Raw genomic sequence first — 24,652 nt, 5'->3', positions numbered from 1 at the left:
GGGGTCAAGCAAGGTGGTGTCATCACACCACCACTGTTCTCAATCTTCCTTGTTGCAATATTCCATCTCCCTCTTCAGCAAGCTCCCTGCTAGAGTGGATCTAAACTAAAGAACAAGCGGCAACCTGGTCAACTTTTGCCACGTACAGGCCCGATCCAAGGTCGTCCCATCTTGTGTCATTGAACTAGTATGCAGACGGTGCATGTATCTGCACACGCTTGCAGACCAAGCTCCAAGCCATCGTCAACACCACCTTCACCAAGGCGTATGAGAACATGGGCCTTGCACTAAACATCCAAAAGACAAAGGTCCTCTACCAACCTGGCCCCTCCAAACCGCACTGCCCCTCCGCCCTGCCCCCGGTTATCAAAATCCACAACGAGGCCTTTGACAGCATGGATCACTTTCCATACCTTGGTAGCCTACTGTCAACAAGGGCAGACATTGATGGGTTTCTAATATGTCAGTGCAGCTTTCAGCTGCCTGAGGAGAAAGTCTTTGAAGACCAGGACCTCAAACCTGGCACCAAGCTCATGGTCTACAGAGTAGTAGTGATACCCTCATATGGCTCAGAAACGTGGACTCAGAAACATGGACAATGTACAGCAGGCACCTCAAAATGCTGGAGTAGTACCACCAGCGCTGCCTCCAAGGTCCTGCAAATCCATTGGCAGGATAGGCACATCAATGTCTCGAGTGTTCCCGCTTAGGCCAAAAAACCCCAGTTTCGAAGCATTGACCACACTTGATCAACTCCCCTGAGTGGGCCACGTCGTCCACATGCCTGACACAAGACTCCCAAAACGAGCGCTGTACTCCACTTCGACACATCAAGCGAGCCCCAGGGGGAGCAGAGGAAACACTTCAAGGACACCCTCAAAGCCTCCTTGAAAAAGTGCAACATTACCACCAACACCTGGGAATCCCTGGCCCAAGACTGTGTGAAGTGGAGGGAAAGCATTCAGGAAGGAGCTGAACACCTCGCATCTCAAGTCTCGTCGCCAAGGGCCAGGTGAAGCCAAGAGTTGACAGCAAAAAGAGCACGTGGCAACCCGGGCACCACACCGTCTGCCCCTCATGCCCGAGAACGCATATTTTTAGTGTGAAAGCAAGTCATGTGTGACCCCAAGGGACTGCTTAGGAAGAAGACCTTGCTGTGTAAATAAAAAATTAAAAAAAACTTTGCCCATGTTGTCCCCATCTTTTGTGAATTACCTTCAATGTTATGTACCCCTTAATTACTTACCCTTACTGCCCTACTTACCCAAAGAAATGGCTGACCAACTAAATACATACTTTGGTTCTATCTTCACAAAGGAGGACACTAATAACATACCAGAAATGTTGGGGAACACAGGGTTTAGTGAGAGGGAGGAGCTGAAAGAAATCCAGGATCAGTAGGGAAATGGTGCTGGGGAAATAGGGATTGAAGGCTGATAAATCCCCAGGTCCTGATAATCTACATCCCAGAGTACTTAAGGAAATGGCCCTAGAAATAGCGGATGCATTGGTGGTCATCTTCCAAGATTCTATAAACTCTGGAATAGTTCCTATAGATTGGAGGATAGCTAATGTAACCCCACTATTTAAAAAGGGAGGTAGACAGGGAATTATAGACCAGTCAGCCTGACGTCCGGTTGTGGGGAAAATTCTAGAGTCCATTATAAAAGATTTAATAGCTGAGCCCTTGGAAAACAGCGGCAGAATCAGACAGTCAGTATGGATTTATGAAAGGGAAATCATGTTTGACAAATCTACTGGAATTTTGTGAGGATGTAACTAGTAGAGTTGATGAGGAGGAGCCAGTGGATGTGGTTCATTTGAACTTTCACAAGGTTTTCAACAAAGTTCCACACAAGAGATTGGCATGTAAAATTAAAGCGCATGGGATTGGGAGTAGTGTATTGAGATGGATAGAAAACTGGTTGGCCGATAGGAAACAAAGAGTAGGAATAAACGCGTCTTTTTCCAAATGGCAGGCAGTGACTAGTGGGGTACCGCAGGGATCGGTGTTGCGACCCCAGCTATTCACAATATATATTAATCATTTAGATGATGGAATTAAATGTAATATCTCCAGCTTTGCAGATGACACAAAGCTGGGTGGAAGCGTGAGCTGTGAGGAGGATGTAGAGATGCTCAAGTGTGATTTGGACAAGTTGAGTGAGTGCATGGCAGATGCAGTATAATGTGGATAAATGTGAGGTTACCCATTTTGGTAGCAAAAACAGGAAGGCAGGTTATTATCTGACTGGCTATAAATTGAGAGTGGGGAATGTGCAACGAGACCTGGGTGTCCTCATACACAGTTGTTGAAGGTAAGTATGCAGGTGCAGCAGGCAGTAAGGAAGGCAAATGGTATGTTGGCCTTCATAGCCAGAGGATTCGAGTACAGGAGCAGGGATATCTTGCTGCAATTATACAGGGCCTTGGTGAGACCACACCTGGAATATTTGGTGCAGTTTTGGTCTCCTTATCCGAGGAAGGAGGTTCTTGCTCTTGAGGGAGTGCATCAAAGGTTTACCAGACTGACTCCTGGGATGCTGGGACTGACATTGAGGAGAGATTGAGTCAATTAGGATTATATTCGCTGGAGTTCAAAAGAATAAGGGGGGATCTCATAGAAACCTATAAAATTCTAACAGGGCTAGACAGGGTAGATGCAGCAAGGATGTTCCCGATGGTGGGGGAGTCCAGAACCAGGGGTCACAGTCTGAGGATATGGGGTAGACCATTTAGAACTGAGATGCGGAGAAGTTTCTTCACCCAGAGAGTGGTGAGCCTGTGGAATTCACTACCACAGAAAGTAGTTGAGGCCAAAACATGTATGTTTTCAAGAAGGAGTTAGATATAGCTCTTGGGGCGAAAGGGATCAAAGGATATGGGGAGAAAGCGGGAGCAGGCTATTGAGTTGAATGATCAGCCATGATCATGATGAATGGCAGAGCAGGTGCGAAGGGCCAAGTGGCCTACTCATCCTATTTTCTATGTTTTGCACTAGAAAAAAACTCTTTTCATTTGCTCTATGAAAACCCTTCATCATTTTGAACCCATCAATCCAATCTCCCCTTAACCTTCTCTGCTATAATTTCTACAGTGTCTCCATGTAACTGAAACCCCCTCATCCCAGATACCATTCTAGTAAATCTCCCCTGCCCTTTCTCTAGACCTTGACAACCTTCTTTGAAAGTGTGGTGCCCAGAATTGACTATATTTATTCCAGCTGGAGCCTAATCAATGTTGTCTAAAAGTTTAGCATACCTTCCTTGTTTTTGTGCTCTTATTGGCTGGATTTTCCCCTGTTTCTTAAAGCAGAAATCATGAGTCAGATGATTTCCCAACATGTGATCCGCCTCCTGCCTGGCAGTGCCTGCCCACACTATTCTCATGGTCAGGGAGTGGGGTGAGCTGGAGTCAGGGGCCATTGCAGTTCAAAGGCCAAAGTCCAGCTGCTGGGGCGGGCAGGTTAGAAGGCCCGCCTCAATTAGCTGGGACATCGGCCCAGTTCTGTACAGGAGTGTTAGGCACCCTAGCGCCTCACCCTCCCTCACTCCCATATCCCTGCACATGCTCCAAATGTACAATCACCCAGAATCCACTTTACACAGAACTCACATGAGTCCGATAATAGCTTCGGAAAGTCTTTTGAGATGCTCAAGAAGCTGTCAAACTTAACACACAGCCATTCAAATTCCAATTGGTAAAAAAACTTACTTCTATTAACTAGCCATATAACTGTCAAAATAAACAACATCTCCATTCAAGAACCATTTCAGAAACAGAGGACTGAATTTTGCAGATGGTGAGGTCTCTCTTCCTGCCATATGAAGCATCGGTGGGAACACTTACCCACTGAATGTCCTGCAGCCAATTTACACGGGAGCGAGCATAAATTGGCTGTAGGTGGGACTTCCACCCCTCACCAAGGAGGAAATTCGACTTTAGAGAGCTGCTAGCTCTCTTGTCCCTGCAGTGACAGTGCTGCAGTGGACAGAAATGGAAGCTCAGGAAGATGTTGGCGCCTATGTGAGGAGGCCAAGCTAAGCTAAGGATTCCTAGGGCGGGGATGATAGGGAAGGCCTGGGGGCAGCAAAGAAGGTGATCAGTGTTGGGAGAAATATAGGGAGAGGGAAATCCAGAGGCCACCGGACCTTAAGGGGGGAGGTTTGCTCCAGTCAGAAAGGGTGTCTGATGGAGGCACCCTCACTCCTTCCCACCCGAGACCTTGGCCTGTTGATGTTTGGGCTTCCACCATGCCAGGTCAATCCTCCTCATACAATGCGGCGAAGAGCAGTGGGAAACCAGGGGATTGGGAAGCCTACAAAGACCAACAGAGGACAACTAAAAAAGAAATAAGGAGGGAGAAGATTAAATATGAGGGTAAACTAGCCAGTAATATAAAAGAAGATTGCAAGAATTTTATTAGATATATGAAGGGTAAGAGAGAGGCAAAAGTGGACATTTGGCCGCTGGAAAATGACGCTGGAGAAGTAGTAGCGGGGAACAAAAAAATGGCGGAGGAACTGAATAGGTACTTTGCGTCAGTCTTCATAGTGGAAGACGTGAGTGACATCCCTAAAGTCCAAGAGAGTCGGGGGGCAGAGGTGAGTATGGTGGCCATTACCAAGGAGAAGATGCTAGGAAAACTGAAAGGTCTGAAGGTGGATAAATCACCTAGACCAGATGGATTACACCCCAGAGTTCTGAAGGAGATAGCTGAAGAGATAGTGGAGGCGTTAGTGGCGATCTTTCAGGAATCACTAGAGTCAGGGAGGGTCCCAGAGGACTGCAAAATTGCTAATGTAACCCCCCTGTTTAAGAAGGGAGTGAGGCAAAAGACGGGAAATTACAGGCCCATTAGCCTGACCTCGGTCATTGGTAAGATTTTAGAGTCCATTATTAAGGATGAGATTTCTGTATACTTGGAAGTGCATGGTAAAATCGGGCAAAGTCAGCATGGTTTCATCAAGCGGAGGTCATGCCTGACAAATCTGTTAGAATTCTTTGAGGAGGTAACAAGTAGGTTAGACAAAGGAGAGCCAATGGATATTATCTACTTGGACTTCCAGAAGGCCTTTGACAAGGTGCCGCACAAGAGGCTGCTCAGTAAGATAAGAGCCCATGGTGTTAGAGGCAAGGTACTAGCATGTCTGGCAGGAGGCAGAGAGTGGGGATAAGGGGTTCCTTCTCAGGTTGGCGCCCAGTGACTAGTGGAGTTTCGCAGGGGTCAGTGTTGGGACCACAACTTTTCACTTTATACATTAATGATCTAGATGAAGGAACTGAGAGCATCCTGGCTAAGCTTGCAGATGATACAAAGATAGGTGGAGGGACAAGTAGTATTGAGGAGGCGGGGAGACTGCAGAAGGATTTTGACAGGTTAGGAGAATGGGCAAAGAAGTGGCAGATGGAATACAACGTGGGGGAGTGTGAGGTCAAAGTGCACTTTGGTAGGAAGAATAGAGGCATAGACTATTTTCTAAATGGGGAGAGAATTCAGAAATCTGGAGTGCAAAGGGACTTGGGAGTCCTAGTCCAGGATTCTCTTAAGGTTAACTTGCAGGTTGAGTCAGTAGTTAGGAAGGCAAATGCAATGTTGGCATTTATTTTGAGAGGACTAGAATATAAAACCAGGGATGTGCTGCTGAGGGTTTATAAGGCTCTGATCAGACCACATTTAGAATATTGTGAGCAACTTTGGGCCCCGTATCTCAGGAAGGATGTGCTGGCCCTGGAGAGGGTCCAGAGGAGGTTCACGAGAATGATCCCAGGAATGAAAGGCTTAACATATGAGGAACGTTTGAGAACTCTGGGTCTATACTCGATGGAGTTTAGAAGGATGAGGGGGGATCTGATTGAAACTTACAGAATACTGAAAGGCCTGGATAGAGTGGACGTGGGGAAGATGTTTCCATTAGTAGGAGAGACTAGGACCCGAGGGCCCAGCCTCAAGGTAACGGGAAGATCTATTAGAACAGAAATGAGAAGAAACTTCTTTAGCCAGAGAGTGGTGAATCTATGGAATTCATTGCCACAGAAAGCTGTGGAGGCCAGGTCATTGAGTGTATTTAAGACCGAGATAGATAGGTTCTTGATTGGTAAGGGGATCAAAGGTTACGGAGAGAAGGCGGGAGAATGGGGTTGATTGATTGGCGGAGCAGACTCGATGGGCCAAATGGCCTAATTTCTGCTCCTATGTCTTATGGTCTCCCTCTAGCTTAAAAATTGAAATGTCCCTTAAGTGGCCAATAATTGGCCACTTAAGGGCTTCAGTTGAGGCAAGGCCTTGCCCGCCCCAACATAAAATCACTGCTTTGTTGGGTCAGGTGGGAATCCTGTCCCTTCAATTTTATGAGTGGGTGTGGTGGGCAGGATGGGTGAGGTGGATAGAGTGGTAGATGGGTAGTTGGGTCGGAAGGGTAGTCAGGTCAGGTTGGGGGGAGTAGTTGGGTCAGGTCAGGGGGCTGGGGTGTCAGGAAGCCTGATGTGCGGGGGTGAGGGTGGCAGGCATCGGTTGTGTAGTTGCCCAGGTGTTCAGGTAGGTTGTAATCTGTCTAACATTTCCCAAGTAACTATTCAGGTAAGTACCATAGAACCAACCGATGTCTCTGACTCTAACTCAGAGTCGGGGACTTTGTAGAGGGTTCCAGGAGCAAGGGAATTGCCCATCAGAAGTTGTAACTTCGCAGGCAATTCCCATGCAGATCAGCATGTCAGAACTTCCACAGCATCCCGATGTGCATCTTCAGTCATATGTCCAGGCTTGGACAATCCAGAGACTGGAAGATATGGGCCTAACTCATCCACGTGGTAGCAGCAGCAGTTGATCACCTCTCTGAGAGAGAGGATGCACTATGGCCCACGGCTACTTAACCATTCATTTATTCAGATTTAGGTATTGAAAAACTCAAAAAGATCTGAAGGACTGATGTTGAGTATTTAAAAAAATGGATTTATTCTGATGTGAGCTCTAACTCCATAATAGCTTTATATTTCTTAGGCTTGGTATAATTCTGTATCAGCTTTCATTTGTTATAAAAATCAGTTTCAGCTCATCTCACTGAAATGAACTGAAACATGAAACTGAAAATTACAATTGTCTGGAGCGTGCAATGATTACCAAAATCATTGCAACAGCAGATTCAGATCATTCTACAACATTTTTAGTAATTTCTTTCTTTTAAAACTACCTCAGTTTTGTGCAAATTTGTGCAAAAGAATCAAGAGTCATTAAAAATAAATCAGTCATAAATTGCCATTGTTTTTCTTAATTTAGTTGAAAGCTCCAAGATCCTGGTCTCCAGGATAGCAGTAACCTCATTATTTCTAAAGAGGCTCTAATGCCCCTGTGACTGCAGGGATCAAATCCCCAGGAGTTGCACAAAGACCAGTTACATTTCTAAGACCAGGCTCTGGCCAACAATCAACCTGCAAAACAAAGGACCCTGATACCTATTCTTTGGAATTATTAATGGCTGAAACATTAATCATCTCAAGATCCCAGACCAGTAATTTACACCCTTTGTCCAAACCAAGGTGGAGACGTGGGAGACATGTCACATGACACCACCACCCCCACCCCCCCCCCCCCCAAAGCTGCTGCCACCTGTAATGTTGCCTTGTGGAGCTGAAAAAAGGCAAACTGCCATCTTCCATCAACCAAACAGAAGCGGAAGCAGAGCTCTGTCTAGGTTTAAACTGACTGGCCCTCATCTACACTCTTTCTACGAGAAGTGCCAAGTGAATGATCCATCTCAGCATCCTCCAGAGGTCCCCAGCATCACAGATGCCAATCTTCAGCCAATTCAATTCACTCCATGTGATATCAAGAAACAGCTGAAGGTGCTGCATACTGCAAAGGCTATGAGCCCTGACAATATTTTTGCAACCGTACTGAAGACTTGTGCTCCAGAACTTGCCCCGCCCCTAGCCAAGCTGTTCCAGTACAGCTACCACACTGGCATCTAGCCGGCAATGTGGAAAATTGCTCAGGTACACAGAAAGCAAGACAAATCCAACCCAGCCAATTACCGCCCCCATCAGTCTACTCTTGAACATAAGTAATGGAAGGGGTCATCAACAGTGTTATCAAGCAGCACTTACTTAGCAATAACCTGCTCACTGATGCCCAGTTTAGGTTCCACCAAGGCCACTCAGCTCCTGACCTCATTAAAGCCTTGGTTCAAACATGGACAAAAGAGCTGAACTCCTGAGGTGAGGTGAGAGTGACTGCCCTTGACATCAAGGCAGCATTTGACTGAGTGTGACATCAAGGAGCCCTAGCAAAACTGGAGCCAATGCGAATCAGGGGAAAAACTCTCCACTGTTTGGAGTCATAACTAGCACAAAGGAAGATGGTCATGATTGTTGCAGGTTAGTTATCTCAGCTCCAGGACATCACTGCAGGAGTTCCTCAGAGTAGTATCCTCGGCCCAACTATCTTCAGCTGCTTCATCAATGACCTTCCTTCCATCATGAAGTCAGAAGTAGGGATGTTCACTGATGATTGCACAATGTTCAGCACCATTCACAATGACTCAGATCCTGAAGCAATCCATGTCCAAATGCAGCAACACCTGGACAATATGCAGGCTTGGGCAGACAAGTAGCAAGCAACATTCGTGCCACACAAGTGTCAGGCAATCACCATCTTCAACAAGAAATAATCCATCCATCACCCCTTGACATTCAATGGCATTATCATCACTGAATCCCCCACTATCAACATCCTGGGTTTTACCATTGACCAGAAACTGAACTGGACTAGCCATATAAATACTTTGGCTACAAGAGCAGGGCAGAGCCTAGGAATCGTGTGATGAGTAATTCGCCTCCTGACTCCCCAAAGCCTGTCCCACCATCTACAAGGCATAAGTCAGGAGTGTGATGGAATTCTCCCCACTTGCCTGGATGAGTGCAGCTCTCTTAACATTCGAGAAGCTTGACACCATCCAGGACAAAGCAGCCCGCTTGATTGGCATCCCATCCACAAACATTCACTCCCTCCAGCACCGACGCACAGTGCCAGCAGTGTGTACCATCTACAAGGTGCACTGCAGGAATTCGCCAATGTGCCTCCTTCGCCAGCAACTTCCAAACCCACGACCACTACCATCTAGAAGGACAAGGGCAGCAGGTATATGGGAACACCACCACCTGGAAATTCCCCTCCAAGTCGCTCACCAACCTGTTTTGGAAATATATCGCCGTTCCTTCACTGTCGCTGGGTCAAAATCCTTGAACTCCCTTGACAGCACCATGGGCCACATCACATGGACTGCAGTCAAGCCTCAAGAAGGCAACTCACCACCATCTTCTTGACGGAAACTAAGGATCACCAATAAATGGTGGCTGAACCAGCGAAACCCACATCCCTTGAATGAATTTAAAAAAAATTGAGGCAATAGGAAAGTATTTGGATGTGGGTAAAAACAAGCTGAGTGGGACAGTAAGGGAGAGTTTAATGGTAATAATGCTTCAGAGAGTAAGGTCCATGCAGGGAATGGTAGTTAAACTAACTTTAATTTTTTTAGCTGTGTGTGTGAAGCATTTGCAATAAGATGAATGAGCTAGTTGCAGAAATAAAGATAAGTGGTTTAGATCTAATTGCCATTACAGAGACATCGTTACAAGGTGACCAAGATTCGGAAATAAATATTTCTGGGTATACAACATTTTAAAAAGATAGGCAGAATGGAAAAGATGGGAGGGTAGCATTGATAATAAAGGATGATATAAAGACATTGGTGAGAAAGGGTCTTGACTTGGAAAATCAGGAAGTAGAATGAGTATTAGTTTCAGTATCAGAAGAATGAGAGGTGATCTCATTGAAATATTCCAGGTTATGAAGGGGCTTGACAGGGTAGATACGGAGAGGTTGCTTCCTCTGGCTGGGAAATCTACAAGGGGGCACAGTCTTGGTAGAATTGAGATAAGGGAGAAAGTTCTTCACTCAAAGTGAATTCCCAGAAGGTTGTGGATGCACCATCATTTAATATATTTAAGGCTGAGGTAGACTTTTGGTCTCTCCGGGAATCGGGGGATATGGAGGTGGGCAGCAAAATGAAGCTGAAGGTCAGCCACGATCATCTTGAATGGCAAAGCAGGCTCAGTGGGCTGTATGGTGGTCTCCTGCTCATTTTTCTTGGTTCTTATAATGTTTCCGCTTTCACCAATGTCGGTCAATTTAATGATCACTTACCTTTTTAAAACAAAGCCTCATCATTAATCGCTACTTAAAAAACACAACTTATGACATGTGAAGTCAGTAACATCTTTAAAGCTGCCTGTCAAAAGATATTCAACTCCAGAACTGTCAACCCCTATGGTTCACGACACCTCTAAGTTGGCATGTACCACATCTCCTCTTATGGAAGCAGGCCCAATTCCTTGAAAATTGCAGGAGGGCTGAAATCATCACCCCTGCAATGGAGGCTTTGGGATTGCTGTGTGCAGGATTGTGACCTACATCCTTATCCTGCACCCTTAAAAATATGACAACAACAATGGACACTGGAATCCTGGAATTGGATCCTGCCTGTCTGCTTTCTCTCCCACTCACCCGATGTGGGAAGGAACATTTGGCCTGTGCCCCTAATTAGATCTTGTATGCCTTTTTAACAACTTTCTTAACGTGTCCCCCCATCTTCAAGTATTTGCATATGTATATTTCCAAAGCTCTTTACTGCATTTAGTTTACATTGCCACTCCTCCTCCTATGAAAATGAATCATTTCGCGTTTCTCTGCATTAAATTTCATCTCTCATGTGTTTCCCCCTTTCAGCAATCTGTCTATGTTTCCCTGGAGTCGGATCCATCCTCACTATAGTTGTTATCTTTCCAAGTTTCATGTCATTTTTAAACTTTGAAATCATGCCCTGTATACTCAAAATGTTCAGGACTGGCCACTGGGGGAACATCGTTGTATACTTGTGTTAGATCCAGTGCCCTGATTTGTTGTGGCTAAAGGATCTGGGTTGCATGCTTGTTTTGGGGTGACCGAGTTGGTAGCAAGACAAAAGGTCTGTAGATCTTAGAAGAAACACGTTCTGTTTGCTTACAAAAGGAACTCGGCAATCGCGTTTGTGTGCTTACAACTCAAAACTCTGACTTTACTCTTTAGACTCTAACTCAAGACTACTGACGACAGAGGTAGCCTGTGCTACTATGCTATTGGATACGAAGGTCATGTGATCTTACATTATAACATTTGTCTTAAAGGTATATTACACATCATATTACTATTGCTTGCCTCCAATCTGAAAAGTAACTGTTAGAACCAAAGAAAAGTTATGGTGTAGAAAAAGGCCATTCAGCCTAAAGTGTCTGTGTCAGCTAAAAAGAGTAAAAAAAGAAACCAGCCGGTCCTTTTAATCCCACTTCGCAGCAGCTAGATCATAGCCTTGCAGGTTACAGCACTTCAGATGCAGATCCAGGTACCTTTTTAAATGAGTTGAGCATTTCAGCCTCAACCACCAACTTAGGCAGTGAATTCCAGATGCCCACCACCCTCCGGGTGAAAAAGCTTTTTCTCATGTTCCCTCTAATCCTTCTCCCAATCACCTTAAATCTATGCCCCCTGGTAATTGACCCCTCAACTAGGGGAAACAAGCCCCTCATAATTTTGAAAGCCTCAGTTAGGTCACCTCTCAGCCTTCCGGACTGAATATTGAATTCAACAACTTTAAAACAGAATTACCTGGAAAAACTCAGCAGGTCTGGCAGCATCGGCGGAGATCCGCCTGCTGAGTTTTTCCAGGTAATTCTGTTTTTGTTTTGGATTTCCAGCATCCACAGTTTTTTTGTTTTTATCTCTGTGTTTAATTGACTGCCACTGCTCTTCAAGAAATGCCTACCTCCTTGAAGAAGTTCTGTTCCTCTCTGCAACAAGATTTCCGTATCTCTCTGTTGCCTTGTTCACCTTCATTGCTTTCCATTTCCCTCCTAGTGTTTGACAAGGTGTTTACTAAAACCCGCTTTCACAGCCATATCTCCTTTCTCAGTGACTGTCTCCGTCTCCGACTTACCCCATGTGGATTTCAACTGAAATTCCACCCCTCATGTTTCGAACCCACCCAGGATTACAGCTCTTTCCTGGACTCGAACTCAAGTTCTGTCGAAGGGTCATGAGGACTCGAAACTTCAACTCTTTTCTTCTCCGCCGATGCTGCCAGACCTGCTGAGTTTTTCCAGGTAATTCTGTTTTTGTTTTGGATTTCCAGCATCCGCAGTTTTTTTGTTTTTATCCCATTTATTCCTACTCTTTTATTCCTGTCTGCCAACCAGTTTTCGATCCATCTCAATACACTACCCCCAGTCCCATGTGCTTTAATTTTACATGCCAATCTCTTATGTGGGACTTTGTCGAAAACCTTGTGAAAGTCCAAATAAACTACATCCACTGGCTCCTCCTCATCAACTCTACTAGTTACATCCTCTCAAAAATTCCAGTGGACTTGTCAATCATGATTTTGTCTGCATCTGCCACTGTGTTCCATGTGCTCAGCTATTAAATCTTTTATAATGGACTCTCGAATTTTCCCCACAACCGACGTCTGGCTGACTGGTCTATAATTCTCTCTGCCTCTCTTTTTTAAATAGTGGGGTTACATTAGCTACCTTCCAACCTGTAGGAACTATTCCAGCATCTATAGAATATCGGAAGATGACCAGCAATGCATCCACTATTTCTAGGGCCACTTCTCTAAGTACTCTGGGAAGTAGATTATCAGGCCCCGGGGATTTATCGGCCTTCAGTCCCATCAATTTCCTCAACACCATTTCCCTACTAATACTGATTTCTTTTAGTTCCTCCCTCTCACTAAACTCTGTATTCCCCAACATTTCTGGTATGTTATTAGTGTCCTCCTTTGTGAAGACAGAACCAAAGTATGTATTTAGTTGGTCAGCCATTTCTTTGTTCCCCATTATAAATTCCCCTGTTTCTGACTGTAAGAGATCTACATTTGTCTTCACCAATCTTTTTCTCTTCACATACCTATAGAAACTTTTACAGTCAGTTTTTATGTTCCCAGCAAGCTTACTCGCATACTCTATTTTCCCCTTCTTAATCAATCCCTCGGTCATCCTTTGCTGAATTCTAAACTGCTCCCAATCCTCAAGTCTGTTGCTTTTTCTGCCCAGTTTGTACGCCTCTTCCTTGCATCTAATACTATGGCCAGAATTTTCCCTTCGCCGATGGGAAAATTATGCGGGAGGAAACCCCAACGTCATCCTGGTCTCTTTATATTTTTAGGAAGGCGGGCAGACAGTGAAATCAGTTGTCCGCCCAATGACCTGTCACTGGCCAATTGAGGCCATTGACAGGGTACTTAAAGTAATTAAAGGCCCTGCCCATCCAACCTTAAGCTGGTGGGCAGGCCAGGAGCCCTAGCGGGCTTCTGATTATATCCCACTGGCGGGATGAGGTTTCATGTTCCTTTTTAAAAACTTTAATAAATGTAATGTTATATTTATTAACATGTCCCATCTCGTGTGACATTGTCACATGAGGGGTACATGTTAATAATATTTTTATTTTTCTAGTTTTTAAGTTTTTTAGACTGTCACCAATCTCTCTGAGACAGCACTTAGTCTCAGGGAGTGGTGTGCTCTTTGACAGCTGGGAAACCCTCCCCCCACCCCGCTGCACAGGAGCGCATAGCGCTTCCTGTCGGGCAGGCCGCTGGGCAGGCCTAAAATGGCCCACCCTCTCAAAATGGCGGCGGGCCCTGTTTTGGCAGCGGGGGTTGGCTGTCCGCCCACCCACCAAGGGCAAAATTCTGCCCTATCTCTAATTTCCTTTGTAAACCATGGTTTGGCCACCTTTCCTGTTTTACTTTTGCGCCGGACAGGAATAAACAATTGTTGCAGTTCACCCATGCGTTCTTTGAATGTTTGCCTTTTCCTATCCACCGTCATCCCTTTAAGTAATGTTTCCCAATCCATCATAGCCAACTTGCGCCTTAAACCATCGCAGTTTCCTTTATTAAGATTCAGGACCCAAGTCTCAGAATCAACTACGTCGCTCTCCATCTTGATGAAGAATTCTATCATATTATGGTTGCTCATCCCCAAGAGGCCTCGCACAACTAAATTGCCAATTATTCGTTTCTCATTACACAATACCCAGTTGAAGATGGCCTGTTCTCTCGTTGGTTCCTCAATATATTGGTCCAGAAAAACATCCCGTATACACTCCAGGAATTCCTCCTCTACGGTATTGTTACTACTTTGATTTGCCTAATATATATGCATATTAAAGCCACCCATAGTTACAGATGTTCCTTTATTACATGCGTCTCTAATTTCCTGTTTAATGCCATTCCCAACATCACCACCAGTGTTTTGGCGTCTATGTACAACCCCCACTGACATTTCTTGCCCCTTTAGTGTAATTGAAGTACTCCATTATCCCTCCTCTAAAGCTCCTGCCTAATTCTGCAATTTGCATGCAAATTTGCTCCTCTATCTCCTTCTCACTATTTGGGATGTTTGCTTATGCCATTTTACTTTGAATGTGAAAGTTATTCCGGCATTTCTTACAATATTTCAGCTGTCTGGAGTCTGGAAGTGATGAAATATGGTGTGATAATAAAACCAGCAAGATGCTATTAAAAGGCTGGTTTAGGAAGGATATAGTGGCCTTGGAGGGAGTGCAGGGTAGGTTTTACTAGAATGATAGAAAAGCAAAATACTGCAGATGCTGGAAATCTGAAATAAAAACAGAAATTGCTGTAAATAGTCAGTCTGGTAGCTTTGTGCAGTTAGAGAACCAAAGTAAACATTTTGAGTCAAATATGACTTCTTCAGAACTGATCTCCAGCAGCAAAATGGCTTCTTCCTGTGTTCCTATGTTGTATTGAAACAGTTAAAGGCAAATGGGAAGCATATTATCTGTTATTCTGTTCCTGCGTGCATAGGACCACAAACCAAATGCTCAGAGTTTGGTAATCCAGGTGTGGTAACTTGAAATTCTTTTTTTATTCATTGGATGTGGGCATCATTGGCCAGCATTTATTGTCCTTGTTCAGAGGGCATTTAAGAGACAGCCACATTGTTGTGGAGTCACACGTAGGCCAAACCAGGTAAGGACAGCAGGTTTCCTTCCCTGAAGGACATTAGCAAACCAGATGGATTTTTACAACAATCAACAATGGTTTCTTGGTCATCATTAAACTTTTAATTCCATATTTTTATTGAGTTCAAATTCCACCATCTGCCATGGTGAGATTTGAACCTGGGTCCCCAGAACATTACCCTTGGTCTCTGGATTGCTAGTCCAGCGACGCCACTATGCCATCGTCTCCCCTCATTATTCTTCAATTACAAACAAGAGCAGAGAAGAAACCTAATTAGAAACATAAAAAAATTACAGCACAGAAGCAGCCATTCAGCCCATCATGTCTGTGCTGACCAAGAAAGAATCAGCACTTCAGGTACATAAGTCAAAGTATTTTTTTTTCAAATGCAGTGAAGGTTTCTGCCTCTACCACCCTTTCAGATGCTTAGTTCCAGACCCCAGCCACCCTCTACGGTAAATAATTTCTCTTCAACTCCCCTTAAAGTAATTCACACAAGGATTAAAGTCTATTCTCACTGCTCTGCTAAGGGAAAGAGATCCTTCACATGTACTCTATCCAGTCTGCTCATAATTTTATACACCCCCACTAAATCTCCACTCTGTTCCAAAGAAAACAAACCCACCCTTTCCATCTGTTCTCCAATCTCATTCTCATTCCTGACAACATCCTTATGAATTTCTCCCATACCACGCTAGTGCAATCACATCTTTCCTCTAATGCAGAAACCAATATTTTACTCCATACTCAAGGTGCAGCCTCACCAATGCTCTGAACTGTAATAACAAGACTTCCCTACTTCATTCCCTTTGCAATAAAGGCCAGCATTCCATTTGCATTCCTAATTACTTGCTGTATCTGCATGCTAATTTTTTGTGATTCATTTACAAGTACTCCCAGATCCCTCTGTACTGCATGTTCTGTAGCCTTTCCGTTTCAATTCTCTTTTTCTATTCTTCTTGCCAAAGTGAACAACTTCACATTTTCCCATTATTATGCTCCATCTGCCAATTTTTTGCCCACCCACTTTATCATCTGCAGACTCTTTGTATCCTCCTTGCAACTTGTTTTCCTACATATACCATACATGGTATAATACACTGGGTGCCTTCATCCAAGTCATTTAATGTAGATTGTAAACTGTTGAGACCCCAACACTGATCCCTATGCCCATGCACAAGTTACAGTTTGCTAACCTGAAAGTGACCATTTATCATGACTGTTTCCTGTTAGTAGCCAATCCTCTATCCATGCTAATATATTACCCCCAATACCATCAGCTCTTACCTAATGAAGTAGCCTTGTGGCACCAACTTCGAATTCCTTTTGGAAATCCAACTACGCTACATTTACTGGTTCCCCTTTATCCACCCTGCTTGTTACATCCCCAAAGAGCTCTAATGAATTTGTCAAACTTCCTTTTCATACAATCAAGCAGAGTAATGATATTTTTATAATTTTATAAATGTTCTGATACTAATTCCTTAATGGATTTCAGCCTTTTCCCAATGATAGATGTTAGGCCAACTGGTCTATAGTTTCCTGATGTCTGTCTTCCTCCTTTCTTGAATAGAGGTGTTTTCCACTCCCCTGGGACCTTTCCAGAACCTAGGGAATTTTGGAAGATCACAATCAGTTCATCCACTATCTTTGCAGCCACTTCCTTTAAGACCCTAGAACGCAGGTCATCAGATCCATGGGTCTTGTTAGCCTTTAGTCCCATTAGTTTTCCTAGTACCCTTTTTTCTCTAGTGATAGTGATTGTTTTAAGTTTCTTACATTCTGTGGCTCGGCTAATAAAGGGAAATTCCCCATATGCTGCCTTATCCACGTTATCTACCTGAAAGCTACTTTCAGGTATCTGTGGACATGCACTCCAAAGTTCTTCTGTTCCTCCGCACTACACTTCTCAGTATCCTACCATTTATTGCTATTCCCTTGCCTTGTTTTCCCCTTCTCAAATGCATTACCTTTCATTCTTCTGGTTTAAATTCCAGTTGCTGCCTTTCTGTCCACCTGACCAGTTCATTAATATCTCCCTGCAGTCTATAGCTTTCTTTTGCACGACCAATTTTCGTATCGTTCGGCCTATCGAGCATGCTATTCCATTTGATAAGATCATGGCTGATCTGATTGTGATCTCAACTCCACTTTCCTGTCTGCCCCTCCATAACCCATAATTCCTTTGCCTATCAAAAATCTACCTAACTTAGCCTTCAATAAATTCAATGACCCAGCCCCCACTGCTTTCTGAGGAAGATGATTCCACAGGCTAATGACTCTCAAAATAAATTCCCATCTCCATCTTAAAGGGAGACTTCTTATCCTTAAACTGTATCCCCTAGTTCTAGCCTCTCCCACAAAAGGAAACATCCTCCTAGTGCCTACCCTATGAAGTCTCCTCAGAATCTTGTATTTTTGAATAAGATAACATTTCAACTCCAATGGGTAAAGGCCCAATCTGTTCAACCTTTCCTCATAACATAAGCCCTTTGTCCCAAGAATGAGTTGAGTGAATCCTCTCTACTGTTTCTAATGTATTTATTTCCTTTTTCAAATAAAGAGATCAAAACTGTACACTGTACTCCAGATGTGATCTCAGCAAGGCCCTGTACACTTGCAATAAAACTTGCTTACTTTTGCATTCCACTCCCCTTGCAATAAACACCAACATTGTACTTGCCTTCCCAATCACTTGTATCTGCATACTAACTTTTTGTGATTCATGTACCAGGACACCCAGATCCCTCTGTATTTTAGAACTTTGTAATTTCTCTCCAATTAAATAGCATACTGCTTTTCTATTCTTCCTGCCAAAGTGGACATTGAAACCTCCTTGTTGCTTCCTCAAAAAGAATCAATGAATTTAATCAGACACAACCCTCCCTGAATTAATCCATGCTGACTGTTTTTAATCCATGGATTTAATTGTAATTGGATTTTGATTGTAATGTGAATAAAACTAAAGGTTATAGATAAAATTGTAGAATTAAGAGTTGAGCGATTTGAGATCTCTTTACCATTAGCATTCACAGTCAGTTTCTACTAATTTCAGTATTTTAGTGTTCAGCAACCCTTTTAAAAATAACTGCAATGTTATCATCACAAAGGAGGACTGAGAGGACAGAATAAAGCAGGTACTCTAAAGGAGATTCGCCAAATAATCTGGGGTCTTGGTCTGGCCCATGTTAAGTCAGCCAGTTGAAATGAACTACTCAGATGAGTGATGTTAAATATTGCATGATACCTAAAAGCTTTTTCTTTTCCCTTTTTATTAGAGGCAGTAGCTGAAGTCTTTCAATAATAGAATTCAGAGTAAATATCCTTGTTTGTTTGTAATGCTTTTGTCATTCTTGATAAATGTTTAAAATGTACTTGGTCAAAAAGAGAGATTTTATTTCAGACTTTCTAATGCTATTTTTGAGATAAAACCAGAAAATACATTATAGCTAGAAGACATTAGCAAGCATACTTTGAAATGGATTGTAATTTATAGAGGAGATCAAGAAATGTTGTTGTATCACAGACTTAGTACAAAAATGATATAAAATGGATATTGTGTCAAAGGTTGGAGAAATGTAGAGAATGATTTGTGGCAGCGCATTCAGGCACTAACAACCTTCCAAGGTGATCAGGGTAGGATCTTGAACTGAAACGCTGGCAGAGCCTGTGTTAGCAATCTTGGTAAAGGAGTTGAAGCTAGTGCTGGGAACAGGCACCCTGAAGCTAGTTAAACAGCTGGTTGCCACTTAAAATGCCTGCTACTGCTCATTCAAGAGGCTGCACAGCATTTTGGTGGTTTGTGCTTCAAATAATGCCTTCTCCTAAAAGCAACTAGCTGTTGGAGAGTAAACATTGTGTTGACGCTCATTTTAAACACTATTTAAAGGGATATTCACCATTTAATGTTCATGATGGCTGCAGCTGTATAGAGGATCTCTGGAACACATAGGTAGACTGTCTGGGGCACTTATCAAGCCTTCACTATATTAAAATTATTGACATTTTCTTGAGGACTACACTTGTGCTACTTCGCCTTATGGACGCCTTTACATGAATCATCTGAGGAAACGGAATGCTGGGCCATTAGCACTCGCTAGGGATGGACATGATGAAGTAGAGGTACACCAGTTGCTGCAGGAACGAAAGGCAGGAAGTGTAAGGTAATATCCTCCTCCTATACAAGCATAGGACATCCCAACTCCTTCACCAGGACCTCTAGTACCATATCCAATAACGTGTGAACCCTCTCCCTTGGTACATAAGCCACACTGCAATGTGGCACTCTGTGCCAGCCTCATCACTCTACCTTCAGTGCAGGGAACCCACATGTGTTGCTCCACAAAAATTGTATCTAATTGGCACTTGAGTGCAAAACCTGTAGGTTTCTGCTTCAACATTTACAAGCAGGTTCAAGCAATGATAATCAGCAATTAGGACCATATTTGTGTTAAGACTAATTTATTTGAACATCTATATTTATGAGCTGTGCATTCATTTAGCACTTGTTTTTACCCTTTGGTCAACATAACCCCCATAGTGCCTTAAAACACTACATCTGAAATATAGGGCCAGATTTTGTGGGGTCAAGGGGACTCTGTGGACCGTTAAAAATGGCAAACAGGATCCAGAAAGTCACACCACCATTTCTGACAGATCCCATTTTCATTGGTAGGGGAAAGGGGGCAAGGTGTGAGTTACACACGAAGGAAACACTGACTCAGCAGGGCCATTTGAACTCAGTGCTGAGTTCAAACAGACACCATTTTCACTGTTGGGAGTGCTTTATCCAGTTGCATTGGAGTACTGATTTATGAGGGAGACCTTAAAAACTAAAAACAAAGGCCTGTTAGTAAGAGTTGGTTTGTGCGGGTGGGTGGGGGGAGAGTCTATTCTAGAGGTTAAGTAGCTGTTTGTGAACATTATCGCAAGGGCTATCATATCATTACTAATGGTTGGCTGCTTTCCACAGCCTACAATTATCCCAGCAGGGAGTTATAAGTTCACAGTTAGATTGACAGCTCAAAAAGGTCATTAACTGCACATCAAGGACAGCAATCCTTTATGAATACAAGTCTGTTTGTTTTGATATGGGATTAACTACTTGAGGGAATTTAGAAGTTCTTTATTATAGTGAAAGCTGTAATAGATATTTAGATCTTTAATTTATTTCATCTCAATATGGCCCCTGAGGTTTGCTCAGGATGGATATTAGGTGAGTTGACATGGAGGGTGTAAGGCAAAGGGTGGTGGGCGGGGGTCATGGGTTGACATGAGTTAGCATTGAGATTATAATGGTCTATGGTATGAGTGAGGGGGCATGAGTTGGGAGATGGGAAGTGGGTGAAGGGGTGCCAGGTGTGAGGGCTGAGGGATAGAAAGCCTAATATTTAATAAAACAACTGGGATGAAGGCTCAGGCAACCAACACAGGCCTTTTAAACAGCCCCTGTGGCTGGCTCCAATCTGCGTCCAAGGGTGGCGGGTCTGACCCCATCCTGTGCCCTATTTGGGTTCTATTTTGCACAGATCTGAGCAGAAGTGACCCTCAATGCATTGTCCTTTTTTTTTCATGATGCTGTGTGTAATCTGATGCCAAAGTCAACTAATGTGGGCACACCTCAAAAATTAACTTTGTTAATTGTGAGACAAATGTCTGACATCCCTTATGGAACTCTCCAGTGAATCTGGGGGTGGGGGGGTGGGATTGGCCTTTCATTCAAAGGGACAGTACCTGATTGAGGGACCTAGTATTGGGAAGATGGGGGGGGTGGGGGGTGGTGGTGGGTGGTACGCCTGCTGAGAATCAACTACCTGCCCTTGCGGTCATCACTCACCTGTGCCAGGGGCTCTCCTCGATCTGAAGCCTTAGGTGGTTGTAATGGCGGCAGCAACTACCACTTCCCTGGTGATGCAGCTGAGTACAGAAGAGCTGACAGCCTCTGGTTGGCTAGCAGCACTCGGCAGGCCATCCGCCCCTGGGATCCTTGTTCCTGGGGAAATGTGCCCAATTGTCTGTTAATTTGGCCAGCCTTCCCAGAAATTGGTGACGCGGGTTTCAGCCACCAGCCAAGATCCCACCTCCAAAAGATTCCACCCAATGAGTAGCAAAAGAAATGCTAGATTCCTCAAAGATCCCAGGAGAGAGGGAATACCTGGTGAATAAAACTGTAGAATATGAAAAGAATTACAGCCATTCAGCCCACCATATCCATGCCAGTGAACAAGAGCTATCCAGTCAAATCCCATCATCATACCGCCATTCAGCCCACCATATCCATGCCAGTGAACAAGAGCTATCCAGTCAAATCCCATCATCTAGCTCGTTGCTCATAACCCTGGAGGTTATGGCACCTCAAATCTGTTTTTGAAATGTGATGATGGTTTTTGTGCCTCTCACTCTTTTCAGGCACTGAGTTCCAGATTGTAGATACTGGAAATCTGAAGTAAAAACAGAAAATGCTGGAAATACTTAGGTCAGGCAGCATATGTGGAAAGAGATAGAGTTAATGTTTCAGGTCTGTGACCTTTCATCAGAAGTTATGGTGGGAAGTTCACATAATTTCAGAGGCAATTCTGCCCCAAAGCTGAAAGGTTTTTTTTAGTATAATTATTCATTCATGGGATATGAGTGCCACTGGCAATGCCAGCAATTGGTTCCCATCCCCAATTGTCCTTGGGAAGGTTGTTGTGACCGTCTTGAACCGCTGCAGTCCATGTGGTGTAGGTACACCCACAGTGCTGGGACATAGTCACAGGTTTTTGATCTAGTGATAATGAAGGGACAGTAATATATTCCTAAGCCACAATGGTGGGAGGAAACATGCCTGCGGTTATGTACCCAAGTGTCTGCTGCACTTGTTCTTTTAGGTGCATCTTGTAGGTGCAGCCAGTGTGTGTAGGTGGTGGAGAGAGTGAATGTTTAAAGTTGTGGATGGTGTTGAGACCACATGGACAGATTTGTTTTGCATGATGTTGAGCTTCTTGAATGTTATTGAATCTGCACTGATCCAGGTAAGTGGAGAGGGTTCCATCATCCTTTTTGCCTTATAAATGGACAGGCTCTGGGGAGTCCAGAGGTGAATTACTGGCCGCAGAATTCTTAGCCTCTGACCTGTCCATGGCCACAGTATTTGTATGGCTGTTCTAGTTCAGCTTCTGATCAATGGTAACCTCCAAGAAGTTGATAGGGGATTCAGTGATGGTAATGCTGTTGAACATCATAGGAGATGATTAGATTCTCTCTCTTGTTGAAGATGTACATTGTCCAGCACTTATGTTTGTGTGAATGTTATTTGCCACTAATCAGCCCAAACTGGTGTCCAGGTCTTGCTGCATGTGGACACAGACTACTTCAGTGCCTGATGAATCATGGATGGTGCTGAAAATTGTGCAATCATCAACAAGCATGCCCACTTCTGACCTTTATAATGGAGGGAAGACCATTGAAGTGCCTGAAGATGATTGGGCCTAGGATACTATCTTGAGGAACCTCTACAGCGATGTCCTGGGACTGAAATGATCAACCTCCAGCAACTACAACAATCTTCCCATGTCCTAAGATAAAAGCAAAATACTGTGTATGCTGAAAATCTGAAACAAAAACAAACTGCTGGGAAAGCTCAGCAGGTCTGACAACATCTGTGAAGAGAGAAACAGAGTTAATGTTTCAATTCTGTATGACTCTTCAGATTCCCTCCCTGGAAATACAACTGTCCTTTTTTTTTTTACAGTTAAAACTGTCAATTAACTAATCAAACCTGGTATTTACTGACTAAGCCTGGGATGGTTTCCACATTAAATCTCTTTTTTAACAACTTTAAAAATCGGATGCTCAAGAGATAAATTCTTTCGCAAAAGCACTCTGCATCCTAGTCTTGACTTGCACATTTTCCCCAGAGGATGTACATTAGACTTGGCTCACCTGTTTGAGGGGATGAGTGATAAATGAACACTCAGCAGTTCTTTTATGTATCACTCTGGGGCACTCTGACAATAGGATGGTGTTGACTCCATGGAGCCGTGTAGAGTTACCCTTCCCTAATTCTCTTCCCATCCACCAATAGAGCAGAGTGTGTTCCAAGTTGTCAGGAGATAATTAAAGACATGATGTCGCAGATAGCCACATTAAGATTTTTGTCTTGATTTAAGAAATGGATATCCTGGTGTTTAACCATGTTCATGTTTTTGCAAACACCCGATGCTACCATTACACTTCAGAAGCAATATTGAATAAAATATGTGCCTGGTTGTTAGCTCTTACCACTGGGTATTTGCCTGGCCATGTGTCATTATGCTTGATCCAAACAACTCTGTTATGCGTTCTTGCAGTTGTGGTTTTATCCAACCTGTGAGTATGAGGCCCCTTTGGCTGTTTTTCAGCTGGCTATTTTATGTCGGTCTTCCGATCTGTCCAAACTAACTCAACTAAAGCCATATATGCATGAAATGACGGTGCTTTCCTTTCTGGTATCCAACTTTAACCCTTCAGAGGTGCAGACCTGTCTACAAAAATCCAGAGAATAGATTTGTGTTTTAGATTCTTAATCTATGGAGATGGCCTTCCTGGCCCTTCATCTTCTCAGAGGTCCACATTTGGAGTAAAAATGTTTATCATGCTCCACAGCACTTGCCTTCAATTTTGCAAGATTGATTACCAGGTATAGGGTGGTGAGTGATCCATTTGAGTTAGAATCTGAATTGCATCTCCACCTGGTATTCAAAATGTCGTGTTTTGGAAAGAATTTTTGGAGTAAGCAGAACCAGATTTGCTAGTATGAATACTTGTATCCAAAATCTGTCATAAAGGACCTTCAAACTATGTTCACTTAGGAATTTGTTTTCCTGAAGCAATAAATAATTGCAAATTCTTGGAAAGTGTAACTAATCATCCTAGCTACTTGCTAAAACAAAATCTAATTGTAAATGTATTGTTTTCAAAATATGCTAAGTGCTTTGGTCTGAAATCAATATCAATAGACTCTGACAGTAGGCAGAGAAAAGGTATTTTCTTCGAATCAGCATGGGTAGGTAGCAGTCCAGGTCCTCAATGTAGCAGTACTAGACAATCAAGCAGTACTATGAATGCACATGGTGATTTGCATCAATCTTAAAAATGTACCCATCTTCCAACATTTAGTCCAGAATAACTAGGCCTTGAAAGTGCCATTATGCAGTTCAAAAATAGCATGTACAATGTTCTCGCTTGTACTTTGAAGGAAGAGACGTTCTAAAATGTATAATAGAATCAATGAAAAGGTCATAGAATAATACAGCGCAGGAGACGACCATTTGGCCCACTGTATCTGTGCTGTCTCTCAAAAAGAGCTGTTCAATTACTGCCACTCTTTCTCTATAGTCTGACAAACACTGTCTTCTATGTTTATACATAGTTTATTAGTGAATGCTTCCGACAGTGTGTCTATTGCCAGGTGACGAAATGAGTGCTGCCATTATGCTACTAATAGTGTATCAGAATCTTCAAGAACGGTTTGTCACTTTCAAACACACACTTGTGCATATATAAACAAATGATGACAACATAAAACCCTTTTACTTTGTTCACCCTACCTC

The sequence above is a fragment of the Carcharodon carcharias genome, chromosome 11, assembly GCF_017639515.1.
Source record: "Carcharodon carcharias isolate sCarCar2 chromosome 11, sCarCar2.pri, whole genome shotgun sequence".
NCBI classification, from domain to species: Eukaryota; Metazoa; Chordata; class Chondrichthyes; order Lamniformes; family Lamnidae; genus Carcharodon; species Carcharodon carcharias.
This window is presented reverse-complemented; position numbering follows the sequence as displayed.